Raw genomic sequence first — 15,848 nt, forward strand, 5'->3', positions numbered from 1 at the left:
GCAAACAAGAAACTATATGAGTCTGAAGCGGTAGAGAAGTTCATTGCCAAGGTGAAGAATCTGCGTGATCAGATGACTGCGATTGGCATCACCATCACCAGTGAGAATTTAGCACGAAAGTGCATACGGATTCTCCCAACAAAGTACGACAATCTTGTTATGGCGTTGAATACACAGAACAGAAATCCGCCCCTTAACTTTGAGGATTTCAGCACGATGCTTCTAGAGGAGGAGATGCGTAAAAAGACGAGGACTGGAGAAGATTCGGCTTTCTTAGCTGGATCAAAGAAAGGTAAGTGTAAGGACTCTGGTAACCCGTCTTCTTCTGATGATAAAAAGAGAAAGAAGAAGATCAAGTGCTTCTATTGCAACAAGGCAAGGCACAAGCAGAATGAGTGCTAGAAGAAGATTGCAGATGAGAAGAATGGAGTAAAGAAAGAGTCCAGCAATAGCATGCAAGCAGTACCAGTAGAGCTGTTTGTAGCAATTGAGGAGATTTGCATGGAGGCAGTTCATGTACCTACAGAGGAACCTTGGATTATTGATAGTGGTGCATTGCGCCACATGACCAGTCGGAAGGATTGGTATACCTCTCTACATCCAATAGGGAATGACATCCTGGTAGCAGTTGGCAATGATGCAAAATGTCCAGCAAAAGGAAAAGGTACAATTGCTCTCAAGTCAGATGGAGTTGTAAAATAGTTGTCCGATGTCCTTTATGTGTCAGATATCAAGAGGAACTTGTTGTCCGTTTCTGCGATCATGGATCGGGACCTCAAAGTTCACTTCGATAAGAATGGCGCACAGATTTTGGATCTTTAAGGGAAGGTCGTTGGTAAAGGTACATGATGCAACAACATCTACGAACTCTCAGCTTTCAGTGCTTGAGCCAATGTGAGCAACACTAAGCTGTGGCATGAGAGGTTTGGTCATCTACACCTTAGTTCTTTAAAGGAGATGCATAAAAGTGGAATGATTGCAGACCTACCAAAAATTACAGATCTTCCCGATGTATGTGAAGCTTGCATGATGGGCAAGCAGCATCGATAGCCCTTTCCTAAAGAGGCTAGCAGGGCAAAGGCTCCTTTAGAGCTCGTTCACACAGACCTCTGCAAAAAGATGGAGACAGAAGCTTTGGGTGGTTCCTACTACTTCATGACACTGATCGATGACTACAATAGAAGGATATGGATATACTTCTTGAAGACTAAAGATCAAGCTTTTAGTAAGTTCAAAGAATGGCATGTAATGGTTGAGAAAGAAACGGGAAGGAAGGTGAAGAAGTTGAGATCAGATAGAGGTGGTGAGTTCACATCAAGTGAATTCGAAAGTTACTGCAAAAGTCACGGGATCAAGAGGCAAAAACCCCCGCCACATACACCACAGCAAAATGGAGTAGCAGAGCGCAAGATGCGTGTAATCTTTGAAATGGGCAGGAGTATGATGAAAGGGAAAGATTTGCCAAAGGCTTTCTGGGTTGAAGCATGTAACATGGCAGTTTACATTCTGAATCATAGCTACATGAAGGCTGTGAACGGGATGACTCCACTGGAGGCCTTTTCTAGTAAGAAACCTTCAGCTGCACATTTTAGAGTTTTTGGATGTGACTGTTTTGTGCATGTCCCTGATGCTAACAGGACCAAATGGGAACCGAAGAGCTGAAAATGTATTTTCTTAGGCTACAGTGAAGAGGCGAAGGGTTACCATCTCTATAATCCCGTTACCAAGAAGGTAATAGTAAGTCGCGATGTGGTCTTCTCAGAACAACCGCATCAATTGGGGGAGGATGCTTCCTTCCCAGACAACCAGGACCAAGATATCCATCCAGTACAACCACCAACAGCAGACCGAACTTCCCCAATGGTGCTTGGGAGGATTCGAGATAAAGAAGAGGAAGAAGAGCCTGCAGAACCACAACGGCAACGGCCATTCCTGAAGTGGGTAAAGCAGCCTTTGGATGGCAGAGAACCTCCAGCCATTGAGGAGAAACCATTCGAACACTGCTGGTCCAAGAGATTAGAGGAGCAAAGAAGGGCGAAGGAACACTTGGTCAACTATGCTTTGATGACAGAGGTGATCCGTGCTGAAGAACCCAAGTGTCTTGAAGAGGCACAGGGTGACAATAAGTGGATGGAGGCTATGCAGTCGGAGTATGGCTCCATAATGAAGAACAACATTGGGACCTTGTCGATCGACCACCAAAACGCAAGGTAATCAGCACCAAGTGGGTGTACAAGACCAAGTACAAGTTTGATGGCACGTTGGATAAGTACAAGGCTCTGCTCGTGGCAAAAGGATTCGCACAGGTACATGGTTTTGATTATCAGGATACTTTTGCTCCCATAGCTCGAGTAACCACAATTCGTAGTATTTTGGCTTTAGCTACCTAGGGAAGTTGGCCCGTGTTTCAGATGGATGTAAAATCCACCTGAATGGAGATCTCAAGGAGGAGGTATACGTGGAACAACCACTAGGTTTTGTGATCCTTGGTTCAGAAGGTAAAGTCTGTAAACTGACGAAGGCACTTTATGGGCCCCACGAGCGTGGTACTAGCGGATTGATGCCAAATTTCCTGCAAAACGGGTTCAGGAGGAGTCCATCTGATGCAAATTTGTATATCTTCAGAGAAGGAGGTAGGTGTATGATTGTGGTCCTTTATGTGGATGACCTTGTCATAACAAGGAACCATGAAGAGAAGATCTCACAAACAAAGCATTTGCTAGGAAGAGAGTTTGAAATGACAGACCTCGGACTAATGCATTTCTGTTTGGGGATTGAAGTTTGGCAAGAGCCAAAACAGATCATCTCATAGCTAAAGTATGCTGGAGAGATATTGAAGGCATTTGGCATGGCTGAATGCAAGACAGTTGGCACCCCTATGGAGGTTGAAGTGAAGCTCTCAAACGAGGATTCATCACCACTGGTGGACGAAGCAAAGTACATAAGGCTTGTGGGCAGCTTGATTTACTTGTGCAACATGCGGCCGGACATCAGCTTTGCGACTAGTGTACTAAGCAGGTTTTCCAATAAGCCCCGGGAGAACCATTGGAGGGCCGGGATGCGGGTGCTGAAATACATCAAAGGCACACTTGATTATGGCATCACCTATACCAAGGGCAACATCTTGACCGAATTCTGTGACTCGGATTGGGTAGGAGATGTGGACAGCAGGAGATCAGTGACAGGTTACTTTTTCTCACTTGGATCTGGAGCTGTGTCATGGGTCAGCAAGAAGCAACCTACAGTTGCTCTTTCTTCTACCAAGGTTGAGTACAAATCAGCATGTTTTTCTTCTTGTGAGGCAGTGTGGTTGAGGAGGATTTTAGGGGACATGGGTGCAGTGCAAAACAAGCCTACGCAGTTATCATGTGACAATCAGATTTGCATGGCAATTGCAAAGAACTATGTGTTCCACGCTCGCACAAAACACATTGAGATTCAATATCACTTTGTATGCAAGCTCATCATGGATGGAGAGGTTGACTTGGTGTACTGTCCAACTACAGAGAATGCTACGAACATCTGCATGAAGGCTCTTGGAAGAGACTTGCTAGAGAGGCATCTTCATCGACTTGGAATTGGACCGAAAAGTAAGTTCACTTGCAGGTGGACATTGAGGGGGGGTATTAGATATCAATGCTCCACTCTTGTGTAACTATGCGAGAACCAGCTAACTCTACTTGTAAGCCCCCCATATGAGGAGAAGGCATTTGAGTAGCTCGGTTATCCAGTAGGTCCTGGTTTGGACACCAGATGGGGGCGATGTGTGGCCTGATGGCTGGACGGCTTCAGATAGAGTTGGCACACCACTAACTAGGCTACATCAAGTGCGGGAAGGCATCCCATGACGGACCGCACTGAGGGTAGACAGAGCATTTCTTGGGGCAGCCCACTCTCGGGTTACGGGGCCCATTTGGAGCCCCAGATGGCGGATGGCTCTAGGCCAAACAATGACCATAGGTCAGTTGCTCTATTTTGTGCCACAGTTCTATCATGTGGTCAGTGGCCTATTTTGAGACCAACGACCCCTAGTCAACCGTTTTGGGTGGACTGGGTCGGTCACCCAATTGGGTCTAACCGACTATGAGTGGTGCCTATATAAGAGCAAGCCCGTGAAGCCCATCATCATCACTAGCTACAACCCTAATTCCTTAGCACCCAGCCTCCGTCCTCTACTGTTTCCAACACGTCATTGAAGCTTCTCACACAGGAGCACACGGCTAGGAGGTAGCGCCATCTATTGTATCAGTTCTACATTAATCAATTTTTTGATTCTCCATACTATCTATTTTTCTCTCTTGCATACGAGATCTTGTTATCTATTGAGCATAGACGTTGTATTGTTTTCTTACAGGATGATCTAGAGAACATCTAGAATCTTCAACCATGATTTCTGAAATGGTTACCTATGATGCTTTCCCATGCAACATCATTCACAAATATCTTTTTGAAAATAATCCTATGGGAGACCTTGTAGCAAAAGGTTGATCTTTTTTAAAATAAAATTCTGGAAGTCCTTGTACAATGTTTGATCTATTTAATGATACTAGGCTCTTGAAATTAAGATATCAAAGCTCATACCATATTGTGTTAAGATATGCATCTTGATTTTGTTTTCACATTAGAACTATTAATGAAAGCTTAAACATTTTGCCAATCTTGGCACCATTAACAATAATAAGATTGGCATTTGCAAGCTCCCTGACTAGGCATCCATACATGCTGAGAACAACTTTCATATCATTATTTGTCATTTGACTAATGGAAAGAAGTTTCTGTGCCATAGTTAGAACATAGAAAGCATCACCAATAATTTCTATAATACCTATGTGTGGTATATTACTAGTTGCTTCAATTTTATAAGGGTATTATCACTCCCTAAACCAATTTTTGTGTGTTGAGTTGCAAGTGTTTCCGAGGGAGCCGAGGGGGTGGGAAAAGGAAGGAGGGTGGAAAATTGACGTGGAGGGGGTAGTACAAGGAGGAGGCAGGAGGGTGGAGAAGCAATATCTAAGGGAGGAGGAGGAGATAGATGGCTAGGGGACAACAACTAGGAGTAGTATGGGCATGCAAGGAGGAAGGAGGGCACAGAAGTAGGGGCCGGTAGAGAAGGAGGAGGTGGCAAGCAGAGAGGCACTTCATAGGTGGCACAATAAGAGGAAGGACCAATTTGCCAAGACTAAGTTGTCAAGTGACATCCAACAAGTAGAAAGATGGCACATTGGATAGTGTGAAGCAAGGAAGGAGGGACAAGGAGGGGAAGGTGGCACAAGGAATGCATGGTATTAATAGGACATGCATGAGAGCAAAGAGAGAACTTGAGAGAGTGATGGAAGTAGTGAGAGAGAGTAAGATAGAGAAGGTGAGATAGTGAGGGCAGAGGTGAGAGAAGGTGAGGGGGGGGAGAGAGAGAGAGAGAGAGAGAGAGAGAGAGAGAGAGAGATGTGGAGAAAAGAAGGAGAAAAGATTATTTTTTTTCAAAAATAACTCAAAAGAAGAAAGGTAGGTGAATCTTCTTGAAACTAAAAGAGACAACAGAAAGGATATTAACACGCGAGCTAAAACAAATTTGGTGGTGAGTAAATCTTTATAGGCCATAGCTCTAGAGATTTGTGTCCTAGAAATTACACCAAAACTACTATGGGATTATGAATGCACCACAAACCGATGAGAGAAATGCATTTTCATGATCCCAACCATAAAAGTGAGGAGGGAGGGGGTAGGATGGTGGTGAAATCGGTAAAGTAAAATGGGGAGGAGAAGAATGAGATGGAAGGAGGATAGTATAGACATTAAGTCAGATAGAGAATTGGGAAATGGAGGAAGAGAAGTGGGAATGGTATGCACATAGGGAGAAAGAGCATTGGAAATGAAGGAGGAAGAGGAGGGAGAGGAGAATTCTATGGACATAAACAAGGAAAGAGATTGAATGGAAATATGGCAATATACAAGGGCATGGTGCCTATACAATAGTGTGTGTGTTGTGTCAATGAATAGACACTCTTTTTATAACCAAGAGAAGAGGGTTTTCTCAATAAATGCTTCCTCCCACAGGCCTCTCACATGCATGGTGTGAATTGAGGCATCTTTCATGTGAGCAAGGAGGATGATCGCTCTCAATTGTGTGTGACAATTTCATGCCTAGCTCCTCCACATAAACCAAACCCCCATAACCCAAAGCTAAGAGACCCCATGGAAACACAAGCTTCTAGGAGGTTCAAATGGAAGGCGGGCATAAAGATGCTTGCCCCTAATTCTACTTTTCCTCTTATTGAGCTATTCTCCCTTGGACAATACAAAACTACTCTATATGGGTCCATCCCGCATGGTAGGGTTGGTCCATGATTCTTTGCTACATCTACCTCTCACACGTATTTTATACTATATCCCTTCATCCATATCTGACTTAATTCTTACATGGTATTGTCAAGGTTGAGGGGTGCCACATGGGTATGCCTTTCAATCTCAACCACCTTTTACGTAGTACATTATTATTGATATGGGCTATGGACACAAAATACACATGAGTCCTCTTTCATGAAAGGGTGGCAGTTGGGCATGCCATGCCACCTAACATTCTATACTCTTAGTGCCACATACACACACACATACCCTTACATATCGCACACACACACATACTCCTAGTGCCACATACACGCACACATACCCTTACATATCACATTTCCTTGGTAACTTATTCCTTATAACATCCCGCTCCTCCCCCCATCCCCCCCCCGCCCCAACATGGAATTCATGGCATTTCCATGCCTAGGTCAGTTGTAGATGAGCTTTCTATGTTTAATACAATAAGTGGTTTTGATTCCATATCCACATGCCTTGGATCAAATACAAAGTATTCATGACTCGAATTTAGGGCATCTAGCATGAAAATACTAGAAAATTGGTTGGTCCTCAGCAGTTTGGGAGGGAAAGACCTCCAACGCATCCTCTTCCCCCATATGGAAGGGGATTACCATTGCACTTCAAAAAATAATCCCCATGATGCTGCAACCACTGCTCCACTTTATCAAGCTCACCAAGTATATCTAGTACTAGCTATGTGTCTCCACCCAAGTAGCTAGTACTAGATATACTTGGTCACAAAGTTCAAAGTTTGTTGATCCTAGATTTACTTTGATCTTACTCTAGATTTTAGTACTAGATATACTTGATCATAGATTCCAAGTTTTTTGATCCTAGATTTACTTCGAGCTTACTCTAGATATTTTAGCTCAGGGTTCTTGATTTGTACTTTCATGACCTCAAGTTCACGATCTAGATATATGAGTTTAGGATTTTTTCCATACCAATTTTAGGTTCTACTCCCTAGTCCTAGAGCTTGGGCTTAATTTGATGTGGATGTCTAGACATTGGGATGTTTAAGGTAAATAATTTTGCTTTACTCTCCCAGTTTTTGATACTGTATGTACTAATTCTCATTTTTGGTATTGAGATATACATGTGTTTTTCATACTACACCAAATTTGAGTTCACATTTTTAATATGGAAACTTCTGGATTGGTAGGTTTTGGATCCTAGGGACAAACTAGATTTTCATGAGTTTTAGGTTTTGGTTATGGTATACACCAAGGTTTAGGCATTTTGAATCCAATACTCCTTTACCAAGCTTGTAGGTTAGAAATGCTTCCAAATTATTAAGGGCTAGACAATTGTGTCAAGGTCACATGACCTAGAAACATAAATAAATTATTCATGATATTGAACTCCAAGATCCAAGTATGAAGTAATGAAATTGGGCATGCCTTAAAATTACATGATTTAGACTTTAATCTAACCACATATGAAGTAATGAAATTGGGCATAGGACTTAAAATTACGTGATTTAGACTTTGCTCTAACCACACCACCCCTTTGCTGACATGATTCTAGGGATTGCACAATCTTTAGATTCCTGGTCCTAGATGCTCCTAGCTCTAAGTCATGTTATCTTGGTTTTCGAGGGTGGTGACCTTTGCTTTTGGTGTTAGGATTCTTGGAATTTTGGCTAGCTATTCTAGTTCTTAGGATCACACTCAGACCACATGTGCCAAGTTTTTTGAGAGCACCATCTTGTCTCCTTAGCTTGACCATAGTAGAATTTGAGCCTTGGATAATTGTTCTCAAGGATTACTCTACACTTTCAAGTTTGATATGCTGCAATGCATGAAGTTAACATGGAATAGTACCATGAAATTTATGGTAAAACATAGCACTACTTCCAAGAGGTAAAGAAAGAATTAAGAACTGCTTTCACATGGTAATATTGCCAACAGTTCATATAATATAGTGACAATGGGATAGGCAAAATGATTTCTAGAAAGTACTTAATAAATACCATGATAAGACACCAAGAAAATAATTGCATGATGCATGAATTGGGTGCTTACATACTAATTTCTTCAACATGAGAACGAGGTAGACATCCTCATAAGCAATAAAGTCCATAAAGGTATAGATAATTCCCTTGTTCACCTTCTCCACCTTATATTTTTAGATACTTTTTCCACTTTATCACTAGGGGGAAATTATTATAGAATATAAATTAGATTGACCTATGATCCATGTGCATGTGTATGTTGTTTTTCTTTTTGGTATGCTTCTCTATGTACATAATTTTGTGTGTATTTCAGAATAAACATCTTTTATGTTTATAAAAGTTTGTGTTTTGGTCTATCTTTTCAATGTTTTGCCTATTATGGATTGTTGTGTCTCATTTTGTTTGCAATATTTGAGTTCTATTGCTACACAAATCTTTGTATGAGGATAGGCATATATGTTTGTGTTTGGAAATGTGAGCTTGTACAGTTTTTAGAGGGCTACATACCATGAAACAATGGCTATTCTAACTACATAGAGTCTTAGACGTGATAACTTGCACCCTAGATAGGATTTTAATAAGCACAAAGGTTAGCTAGATACTCATCTTGTAGTACAAGAATCGCAAGTCTAGTATTCAAAGGATAAAGAGCATACTCGGTATATTGAAATGAGATTAACACTCACTGGGGATTAGTGACTATGCATATTGAAAAACGTGTATATGTTTGAGAAGAAAAAATGACATTTGGAGAAACAGTGAACAAAATTACATTTTACAATCTTGTTGTAGATGTATATGCATTCAAAGGTAGATTCATATATTTCAATAACATTCCCAAGGTAGATTGTAGCATGATCAATATATTAAAATATTGTTGGTAAAAGGAATTGCAACCATGGATTGGCATTAAACCCTACCTTCCCCAAACAAATATAGGAAGCACTAACTTGTGTGTTTATAGGATGATGGTAGGTGTGTTACTCTACCATCAATAATCTTTAATTTCATGTTCACGATGATGTAGACAAAACTTACCACATTGTGGATATAGGAAGGACTACCAACTAATTTCCAACTAATGTCAATATATAAATATTCAAATATTGAATTAAGTTAGCCCTAGTAGTCCCAAGATCTGAGCATTCATATCTCAAAACACTTGAACCCAGATTTGGGAAATGTTTTGAGCCCGAATATTGGTTACCTTGAGCCTAAAACTTAGAGCCCTTCAGTTCAGACGAAAAACTATTGAGTCTAAATCCTAGGACCCTAATCTTAGATATGAAGAAATAATTTTTATAACATATTATTCAAATTTTGAACATAATATTTGTGTCTATATCGAGAATATGATTGTATAATTGGATGTCTTAGGTATCAGGAAGGGAGTTTGATGAAACTCTGGACAAAGATAGAATGAAAAAGGAAAACTATTTATACATACATTGAAGAACTTTTATGCTTTCCTATGGACAATTTTTTAAGTGCAAATTTCCCTACCCAAGCTAAGTCTTTTTATGACGTGACTTGAAGATTTGTTGCTTTGAGAAAAATTTTCATGAATTGAGATGAGTCTATTATAGGCTAAGTTTTTCTAGGTTATTCTTGTGTAGGCTACACACAACCCTTGTAAGCTTATGAGAGTTTGAAAGGTCATTATTGTGTAGATTTATGGGATTCCCCCTTTTTCTCAAGCCAGTTGTTGGAATATATAAGTATAAAGAATTGGGATTTATGAAACTATGACTTGCATGACCTTCAAGCATGTCCAACTAAAATTTATCTCTACTCCTAGCTGACACATTTATGATAGGAATGCAAGAATTGTTTACATTTATAGTAGTTAGAAATACTGATACTGTCTCAAATATGACTATAGCATTTTCTATGCCAATGTATTGATACTTTCTTTTTTATTATAATTAATTCACAAGAATTTTTGGTACACGAATTGAAAATGAGAATGGCTTTTTATGCATAGTTTTTACTCAAGAACCGCTAAATGAATCACTATTTCCACTTAATGACTAGTGATTGCTACTTATACTTCATATACAATAATTTCTAGAAAGAGTACCTTGAAACTCTAAAAGGAGGTCTTGTAAGTAATTGGTAATGTTTTGGTTTATTATTAAGGGCAATAAATACTTTTGTGGACATAGGAAGGATTGTTGGCCCTCCAAGCCTATTTATTATAAGAAATATGTTGATATGTGGTCTCTCTCTCTCTCTCTCTCTCTCTCTCTCTCTCTCTCTCTCTCTCTCTCTCTCTCTCTCTCTCTCTCTCTCTCTCTCCCTCCCTCTCTCTCTCTCTCTCTCTCTCTCTCTCTCTCTCTCCCTCCCTCCCTCCCTCCCTCTCCTCTCTCTCTCTCTCTCTCTCTCTCTCTCTCTCTCTCTCTCTCTCTCTCTCTCTCTCTCTCTCTCTCCCCCCTCTCTCTGTCTCTCTGTCTCTCTCTCTCTCTCTCTCTCTCTCTCTCTCTTGTGCGTGCACGTGCACACGCACACACACACACACACATGCATAAATGCACGCATGCACATGCATGCACGAACATGTGTACACTTTCTTCCCTATAACTTGGATTGTACAAAAGGGATTTTTATCGCTCTACTCATCCTTAGGTGTAGATTGTTAAGGTAGGAAGTTTGCAAGATTTTTGAGGTAGTAAATATGGGTATAATGGAGGTGAGAGAGCTTGTGTGGATAGTGCTCAAATGAGGGAAAAAAGGCCCAAAATTTTGGAAAGATTAGGCAGTGAGGAGATTATGTCTCCTTTCCACTTTTTCTTGTTAACTACAAGCTCACTACTTGCTTTACTAATTCTTTTCTTTGTGGGGTTGTGGCCATTTAATGTTGCATGCTTTTCATAATCCGTGGCCCAATTCAGTATCCAATCATGATTTTGCTTAATTGTGGCACATGTGTGGGTTCGTAGATTTTCATCCATCCCTTGGGAGTGCCAATGTTTTTAGGTCCAACCATCTGACCCTTTGGATTATCTGACCTATAATAGCTCCGGTTAAATGCCACCCATGGGCCACAAGTAGGCACAAAGTTGGTTGGGGGAGCTAGACAGATAGGAAGGGTATCCTTCCATTTATAGAGAAGTCCACTTGTGTGAGGAGTGTTGGAGAGAGACACAGGAAAAGTATCCACTTATACCATGTAATGGGCTCCCTCATTTTTGGTGGGGCTGTATTTACCCAGCTCGGGGGATTGAGTTGAACTTGGCTCTTATCCTCGTTCAACTACTATTATACAATATTCTACCTTCTTTCTCTCCTCTCTCCCCCCTCTTCTTCTTCGATAGGTTTTGTTAGCCAACCTCTCTCTTGTTAGCATTGGGCACACTTTATTCATTTACATCAAACTTGGTCACATTATATTCCTTCAACCTTGTCACCAACTCTGCCTTTTACATCTTACCCCCATCATGGCTTCTTCCATTACATAGTTTGTTCCTTGTTTGTTCCTTCTATCCTGTCATGACCTCCATCTCTTATGTACTTACGCTCACCATAGTTTTTCCACTCCATTTTCTTAATTGACATTCAATCTTATACTCTCATGTCATCCACCCTCTATTGGTTCACCTTTAGTAGTGAGAGGTTTGGGGATCCATCCCTTCCTATAGTTTATTGTTGGCTATGAAAGTTTGGTAATTTCTCAAGGATCACAAATGGTTTTTACTTTAGATGAATTGCTAAGCATGGATGATTTTTCCAAGTTAGTTTTGTTAAGAAGCTAAACTTTTATATTGGTTTCAAAATCCTATATGCCCTATTAAAAATAAAGATTTGAAAGATTCGCCCACGATTTGAAACTTTAATGTAAAAAAATGTAAAGTTTCACCAAGATTTACATTTTTTACAGTTTTTTTAGTTTCACAACATTGATGGGATATAGTACACTTTTATATATCTTCTTTTGAATTTCTATAAACTTTTGCCAAGATCTTATATCAATGTATAAGCATAGCTTCGATAAAAACATCCATGTTAGTAAGACTACTCGTGTGTTTCACATTTTTCCATTTGGCATGTGATTCATTCAATTGAATTTTTTAGCATTTAATATAACTTTTTGTCATACAAAAATTGTTCTTGAGAATCTGATGTACATGGAGAGTGGAGTCCATGTGTACATTCCCCCACATCTTGCGATAAAAAGGAGGCATAGAATTTTTTACAACTTGAAGGCTTTGTCTCATGCTTGCTCCACAATCATTCATGATTTAATAGTTGAGAGACCTTGTTCATGTCCTTGGAGAAATGGGTGCATTGAGGTGTACCCATCTTGGACCTTTTGTCAAGGACCCACTACATTGAGCAGAGGAGTTATGTGGACATGATGCCTCAAAAATGTACTTGTAATCTACACAAAACTGTAAGAGGTTTGCTACAAATATTTGTGAACCTTCCTAATGGACTCTAAGGTAGATTCTAGGTTGGATATACCCTAGATTGCTTGAAAGTACTTGTAGAAATAACACTTCAAGAGTTTATTTACGTTGACCTTCCACAATTTTAGAAGTGTAATGGGTTCCTTCTATGAATGCTCCTTAGTACATGACTAGTGTTTTATATTGATTGATTTTCTTAACATGAAGATCCTATATAGAGCTGATGGTTGAGCACAAACAAGCTATAGTGATTGGGGAAGTATATGCTTATAAAATAAGCTATATTTTTATAAATTTGGAACCAAACAAATTGAGTGGACATGGAGACCTATTCCATCAATTATTTTGATAAAGTATTTATTGGGAAAAATGCATCGCTTTGGATGTATTTAAAAGCCTACTTGATGAAGCACTAGAATTTGAAGGAATTACCCATTAGGGCTAGAAATAATGCACAATTTCTAAGGTGATTTTAGATCGAGAAACTTATAATAACCCCTTAATGATGACCTAGTAAAATCTATTAATGTAATTATGAAGATGCATGAGTTCAAGGGGTTCACCTCAAAAAATTTTAGTGTACCATGTGCATTCAAAAGGAGGGTTATTTTAATTAAAATTTTGCAAAACATTTAATAGAGCTATATTAACAAGAGGTTTTTAATATATATATATATATATAAATCTAGTATTTCATAAGTAAAGAGGGGTGGTTCCAAATTTATAAAAATATAGCTTATTTTATAAGCTATATTTTTATAAATTTGGAACCAAACAAATTGAGTGGACATGGAGACCTATTTCGTCAATTATTTTGATAAAGTATTTATTGGGAAAAATGCATCGCTTTGGATGTATTTAAAAGCCTACTTGATGAAGCACTAGAATTTGAAGGAATTACCCATTAGGGCTAGAAATAATGCACAATTTCTAAGGTGATTTTAGATCGAGAAACTTATAATAACCACTTAATGATGACCTAGTAAAATCTATTAATGTAATTATGAAGATGCATGAGTTCAAGGGGTTCACCTCAAAAAATTTTAGTGTACCATGTGCATTCAAAAGGAGGGTTATTTTAATTAAAATTTTGCAAAACATTTAATAGAGCTATATTAACAAGAGGTTTTTAATATATATATATATATATATATATATATAAATCTAGTATTTCATAAGTAAAGAGGGGTGGTTTTATTGGGTGTAAAATTTTAGTTGAGAGGTATTTAAAATACGCCTAGAACACATGTGATACACAATATTTCTTAGAAATGCACCCTCAAGTGTGCTAATCTATCTGGGAAGGTTCAAATGCTTGATTGCAAAAGGTGTTCCCTGACTTAGAGGAATAGTCTTGATCAATTAGACTGCTAGGGTTAGGAAGATTAGAACAACAACTTAGATGCTAAGGATGAGCCACAAATGAGGACAATCAAAGGGTGCATGAGTAGAACCACAATGATAAATCTTTTGATACATTAGAATTAGGCTTTATTGGCTTAGCCACAAGCCCATATCCTAAACCAAGCCACTATTTAAGAGTAGAATTGAGCCATTGGCACTCATATGAAAGATGAGATGACACATGTATGGAAAAAATTCCAAAAGGACACCTACAATCGATCCCCAAAAGACTAGTAAAAGAAAGATTTGTACCACAAGATCAATCATTTGTGATTTAAACTAGTTTCCAAAAGTGCACATTAGTTGTCATATACATTCCATGACTTGGCATTTATGACCCCTATACCCATAACATAGTAATAAATAATCTTTTAGTGATATTGGTACAATGACTATTAGGGAAGGCATCAATGTACAGAAACTGAAATTGCATCGTATGCCTGTGCGCAGAGATATTGGGAGTTACAAAATCATCCTTATTGCCTGTTCATGCAAAATCGTCATTAGGAAGTGACTGTGTGGTCAAATACCACTTTCATCAATTTTGTAAATTTGCCCTTATGAGGCAGAAGCTGTGTTTCTTGCAGTGATATAATTTTTGCAGTGTTTTGTAATGGCATCTGATTCTCTTTCACAGATTGTCACGGAAAAGCTTGACAAGAACAACTTCCAAGCATGGAAGTTTAGAATGATGAATTTCCTTATGGGAAAAGACTATTGGGAGTTCATTACAGGAAATGAAGAAGAACCAGTTCTTTCTAATGTTCCCAATCAACAAGAAATGCAGGCATTTAAAGGATGGCATGAGAGAGCCAAAAAAGTTATGTACTGGCTATCTATCAGTATTTCAGATTCTATGATTGTGCATATTCAAGATGCAAGTACGCCGAAGGAGGCATGGGATACTTTGGCAAAAATGTACAGCACAAATACACAAGCTAGGAAAATGCAGCTCAAGCAGGAGTTGCACAATGTGCAGAGAGAAAATATGAGCATCAATGATTACCACATGAAGGTGAAGAAAATTGCATATGCACTTGCTTCCATGGGGTCGCCAGTGAAGATGATGATTTAGTTTCTATGACCTTGAATGGTCTAGGAAAGGAATATGCACAGTTCTGGACATTCATTGCCGTCCATGAAAAATTTCATGATTTTGAGGAGTTGTTTGCTCTTCTAATTTCTGAAGAGTAGAGAAATGATGGTGCATCTTCTTCAGGAGGAACTTTAAGAGAAACTGTCTTCTACTCAAATGCTAGAAGAGGTAGAGGTAGAGGTAGAGCAGGCCGATCTGGAGGCCGTGGTAGAAATCAGAATATGCAGCAAACTCAAGAAAACCAGTCCTATGGAGGAGGACGTGGTAACTCTAGAGGCAGGGGGAGCCAAAGAGGTCGTGGTGGATGGCAGAGAGACCAAAATGCAAACAACAATGTTGAATGCTACTACTGTGGTAAAATGGGTCATATGGCTAAAGACTACTATAAAAAGCAGAATGACATCATGAATGGAAAATTGCAGCAAGGCAATTATGCATCCTCTAGTAGACAGGGTGATGACAGAAATTAGCATTTATTTATGGTGCAGCACATGACCAATTCTGTGACAAGTGCAGAAGAAAGCAATGATGTGTGGTATGTTGACTCGAGTGCATCAAACCACAGGACAGGTCATGTAGAATGGATGCAGAATGCAATAAAAATGGAAAACTAGGATCTGTGGAG

This window comes from Dipteris shenzhenensis, chromosome 3 (genome assembly GCF_047967505.1).
Source record: "Dipteris shenzhenensis isolate YYH24624 ecotype China chromosome 3, Dip_SZ_1.0, whole genome shotgun sequence".
NCBI classification, from domain to species: Eukaryota; Viridiplantae; Streptophyta; class Polypodiopsida; order Gleicheniales; family Dipteridaceae; genus Dipteris; species Dipteris shenzhenensis.